Genomic DNA, 5930 nt, shown 5'->3' with positions numbered 1-5930 from the left:
TAATAGGGTGAGTAAGATGAGCCCTGGAAAGTGACCAGTGGCTCTGAAAAAGTGGAGACTATGGGTGACTTGAGATGAGCAGTTTAAGAGTGGATTGGGTGCACACTTGATTGTAGTAGGTTTGGGAGAGAACAGAAGGAGAGAATTGCTGATAATGAGGATAGGACCTTTATTCTAGAAAGGACAAATAGGACCGTAATTGAAAGGGGTAGTGGAATGGAGCAAGGGATTTTTTTTTTTTGAAAGATGGGGGGGGGGGAAGTATTTTCTGGTAGGAATAGTCTAAGGAATCCTTATAAAAAGAATGTCTAACAGTGACCTTTGAATTTCCTTGAAATTGTAGGATGACAGTAGAGGCAGGGGAGAGCATTTAAGTGCAAGTCAGCTCCTGAGGGTAGCTGCACGTGTACTGCAAAGAAGCTGGGGTTGTGGTTGTGGCTGGTGATTAAGATTTCCCTCACAATTAATCATGGCCGCTTTGCTACAGAGCCTTACACACTGTGTAACGCTTAATCTTTTGTTATTGCCTTATTGCGGTTTATAAGACGAAGTGAGGACGTTTGCGTTTCATCTACATTGGAGGTCATTATGCATTGCTATACTGCATGCCTGTGCATGTATATATCCTATATATATTGTGCATATGGCAGTGTACAAAGCAGACCGCTATCTGTACACATACATCTCTGTGTGTCTATATATACATAGACACACATTATGTATATGTATATATATAGACGTGCGTGTGTGTGTGTGTGTGTGTGTATATATATATATATATATATATGTATGTATCTCCCAGTATCGCAATGTATAATAATCTTTAATTATAATGTGTGTATGCATATGTATGAAATATATAAAAATGGGATTCCCATAACCAGACATACACACACACACACACACACACACACACACACACACACACAATGGATCCTATATTGCTGTGGTGAGCGCTAAATAATATACATTGCTGTATGTCTGATACAAATAGTTGAGAATTCAAAATTTCTTTCCAGTTCTTTTTTTTTTCCTTTCCAGTTCTAGTAGTTTTTGAGCTTATCACACCACATAAAGCATATAGGTTACTTATTTAATAGCCTGTATTAAAGTGATAAATGGGGGCACCTGAGTGGCTCAGTCAGTTGAATGTCTGACTCTTGATTTTGGCTCAGATCATGATTCCGGGGTCATGGGATCAAGCCCCATGTCGGGCTCCGAGCTGAGTGTGGAGCCTGCTTAAGATTCTCTTTCTCTCAACTGAGAACAAACTGAGGGTTGATGGGGGGTGGGAGGGAGGAGAGGGTGGGTGATGGGTATTGAGGAGGGCACCTTTTGGGATGAGCACTGGGTGTTGTATGGAAACCAATTTGACAATAAATTTCATATATAAAATAAAAAAAATTTAAAAAAATTAAAAAAAAAATAAATAAATACTATTCCGTTCAGGAAAAAAAAAAGATTCTCTTTCTCTCAAGAGGGACCCTTTTGCACTGCTGGTAGGAATGCAAACTGGTGCAATCACTCTGGAAAACAGTATGGAGGTTCCTTCAAAAATCAAAAATAGAACTACCCTATGACCCAGCAATTGCACTACTAGGTATTTATCCAAAAGATACAGGAATACTGATTCAAAGGGACACATGCACCCCAATGTTTATGGCAGCACTATTGACAATAGCCAAAGTATGGAAAGAGCCCAAATGTCCATCGACTGATGAATGGATAAAGAAGATGTGGTGTGTATATATATACAATGGAGTATTACTCAGTGATCAAAAAGAATGAAATCTTGCCATTTGCAACAAAGTGGATGGAACTAGAAATAAGTCAGTCAGAGGAAGACATATATCATATGATTTCACCCATATGTGGAATTTAAGATACAAAACAGATGAACATAAGGGAAGGGAAGCAAAAATAACAAAAACAGAGAGGGAGACAAACCATAAGAGTCTCTTAAATACAGAGAAAAACTAAGGGTTACTGGTGGGATGTTGGGTAGAGGGATGGGCTAAAGGGGTGAGGGGCATTAAGGAGGACTCTTCCTGGGATGAGCACTGGGTGTTATATGTAAGTGATGAATCACTAAATGCTATTCCTGAAAAAATAAAAATAAAAAATTTCATTTATCCTATAAAAAATAAATATCAAGAGTTGAAATTTAAAATGTAAAGGACGTGGCTTTATTTAAAAACCAATATTGCATGCACACACGTGTGCACACGCACACACACACACACACACACACACACACACACACACATAGGAGCTGAATGTTCATAGCCTAGAAGTCCTCTTATTTAAATACTGGTACAGAAAATCAAACATTGTTTCAATGAACAGTGAGTCAGTAGATTCATAGAAGTGTCAAACCAAGATTATGTACTCCAAATGTATATTTTTGTTACAACTGAATGACTCTAAAAAACTTCCAGTGAAGCTTATCACATCAACAATGACATTTTGAAACATCAGAGTCTTCCAGATTGTCAGTGGAAATAATTGATAAACAGTTACATTAAGTAGCAAAATATCAATCAATATAATATTTTTCAAAAAAAGTATTGTTTTATGTTATTTCATTATTAACCCAATCTGTTTTTGAAATTGCAATAATGTCAGACTTCTATTTTTTTATTACTAGAATAATGGAGCTGCATTATATCCACAGAGGTTGGAGAGAAATTATTCCCTTAGTTTGTAACTTGACTGAACAGTTACAGATTTTTTCTAAAATAAATAAGGACATTTCTAAAACAGCAAAAACCTATTTACACTCCAACTATCATTTATTCTTTTCTCTATTTATTCTTAGTATTGCTCAGAAACACTATAATGAAAATAATGATACATATAGTCTGCTATAGTTTTTTTTTTCTGCTATACATTTAACATGGCTTTACATATGTGAAAAAAAGGATAATAAAATCATAAAGTCATCTAGGGGCACCTGGGTAGTTTAGTCGGTTCAGCATCGGACTTCAATGCCAGGTCATGATCTGGCAGTTTGTGGGTTCAAGCCCTGCATCAGGTTCTGTGCTGACAGCTCAGAGCCTGCTTCTGATTCTGTGTCTCCTTCTCTCTCTGCCCCTCCCCGACTCATGCTCTCTCTCTCAAAAATAAATAAACATTTACAAAATAATAAATAAAATCATAAAGTCATCTTAAAAAAAGGATTCTCTGTCTCCCTCTGCCCCTTTCACCCACCCACCCTAAAATAAAATAAAATAAAATAAAATAAAATAAAATAAAATAAAATAAAAAAGTTATTTGTGATGCAAAGCATACAATTAAAGCAATCTTCAACTACTCAGGTCTACTTACAACTCCTTTGAAGCAAGCAGGGCAGGCATTATTTATCAGCATTTTTAGGGACAGATGATGATAAGGCAGTCTGTAACTTAGGGGTGGGGGTACAAACTGGTTGGCCAAAGAAGGCCAAAGGAGATACCAACAGCTAGAGTATGAAGCTAAAAGGTTGAAATGCTGAAGAACCCATAACAGAAAAACAGAGGGCACAGCACCTTCTGTCTGTGTTTTAGACAGGAAGCTTCTGGCTAGGTTTTTACATACTGTCTGACATGACATTTGGGTATTTGGCTCCACAAGTGGAGAAGACAATATCAGTACTTCCAGCAGGCATGTCAAACTCCAAAAGGTTAAGAAGGCTCATTTTTGGAGTGCCTGGCTAGCTCAGTCACAGAATGTAACAGCTCTTAATCTCAGGGTTGTGGGTTCAAGCCCTGTGCTGGGTATAGAGATTACTTAAAATCTTGAGGTGCCTGGCTGGCTCAGTTGGTAGAACATGCCATTCTTGATCTTGGGGTTGTGAGTTTGAGCCCCACATTGGGTATAGAGATTACTTTAAAAAAATCTTTAAAAAATAAAATCTTTTTTTAAAAGGCTCTTTTCTCCCCCCCCCCCCCCCAACAGTCTCCTCTTTCAAGTCTTTGCTAATCATGTAGTTGTCTGAGAAGGACATGTTAGAGCCACCATTGGCTTCTTCTGGTTTATCTCTACATCTGTTTCAGTGTCAAGTAAGCCCTACCAATCATATTAATGAAAGGGCTCTCAAGTCAGTCTTCCTGTGTCTCCATCACCACTTCTTTACCTAGTACAGTATAGAAGCTGCACAGACAGGAATTGGGAAGACATTTGTAGTCAGCTCTGGTTAATCCACAAGGGGAGCATGCATGTAACCATGGCTCATGAACCAGAATGTACGAGAGTAGCAACAGCTGGTAACAGGGGTCAGGACAGTCAGAAAGATCTAATTCTGTCAGGAGAGTGTCTTGAAGAAGAGTCAGGCCCTAGTCAGACTACCAAGAATTGGGTCTACATCCAGTTCTTTCCAGGGACTTTTTCCACCCACTTATTGCCACTCTAGGTTGGGCCTCTCACATGTGGATCACTGGAGCATTCCCCTTCAGTGTTTCAAAGATGCTGCTTGGGCTGGAACACAACTGACCTTCCCCAGTTCTCCCTAAATTATTGTCACCATCTCCTGACTGTCTCTCTCCTTCCAATACCTATCTCCCACACCATCAATCCACCTTCTGAAACAACTGGTTCAGAATTCTCTTTCTCAACATGGAAATTACATAATGCTCCTGTGTAAAAACAAGGAAACAAACTTAGATGCTGTCCATTCAGCAACATAAGTCAGACTCCTTAAAGTTGGACCATATTGGACACTCCCCACATTTGCTGCACGCTGATTCTCCAACCTCAGCTCCTGTCACCCATTATCCTCATGGGAGTTCTTCTACAAATAAGTGCAGTTTCTTCATGCCTGTGTCTGGTTACATGCTTTCTTCTGCCTGGGATTCCCTTCACTTTTTTCCCTGCCTGGAAGAGAAGGAGAAGGAGACAGAGAGGGAGAGGGAATAAGGGAGAGAGACAGAGAGAAAGAGCGAGCGAGCGAGCGAGAGAGAGAGAGAGAGAAAATAGATTTATTAAGTATATAGGAATTTTGCTAGAGTAAAAAATAACTCCATGGAAATAAAAATTTTCAGCCTTACTAAGAAGCCTAACATAGAATTCTGCTAAGTATGTCATGAGGACTTGGAGAAATTCATAGAGAGAGAAAATCAATCAACTCAAAGGAACTTAAATATAACCTGATTATCTGCCTCTATAGCATAAAGAAAAAGTAATCCCATGAAATCATTGCTTATAATAAAGACATCCTAAGTTGAAAAATGGACTATATGATAATTCAAGAAGTATATTTTCTCAACATTTCTCCTAATTAAAGTCATGTACATACCATTAAGCCAAAGTTAACTTTGGTCTAGGAGGAATGTCTACCCAATAATGTGGGAAATAACTTGGACAAGAACTTCAGTTCTTTAAAGAAATTCATACTGTATGTGGTGAAGAAAATTTGAAACTTCAGAATATTGAAAAGTCAAGATCTGGGGTTTGATTAAAATTCTGGAGGGCAAACAAATTTTTTTAAAAAGATGGAATATTATGAGTAAATATTTAAAGAAACCAATAAACAAAAATACAGATATCTATGATGGAGGGGCTGGGATTAAAGATATAATCCATGAGCTTGAAGAAGATGACCAAAACATGTTGAAATATATGCTTGTCATCTTGAAACCAAGAAAGAATATTGTGTAAAGAAATGGGATAAAATGGGGCGCCTGGGTGGCGCAGTCGGTTAAGCGTCCGACTTCAGCCAGGTCACGATCTCGCGGTCCGTGAGTTCGAGCCCCGCGTCAGGCTCTGGGCTGATGGCTCAGAGCCTGGAGCCTGTTTCCGATTCTGTGTCTCCCTCTCTCTCTGCCCCTCCCCCGTTCATGCTCTGTCTCTCTCTGTCCCAAAAATAAATAAAAACGTTGAAAAAAAAATTAAAAAAAAAAAAGAAATGGGATAAAATATTGAAAAGACAGAAATCCATATAGATGTTACAAGGA

This window comes from Felis catus, chromosome D2 (genome assembly GCF_018350175.1).
Source record: "Felis catus isolate Fca126 chromosome D2, F.catus_Fca126_mat1.0, whole genome shotgun sequence".
NCBI lineage: Eukaryota > Metazoa > Chordata > Mammalia > Carnivora > Felidae > Felis > Felis catus.
Note: the sequence above shows the minus strand (reverse complement) of the source record.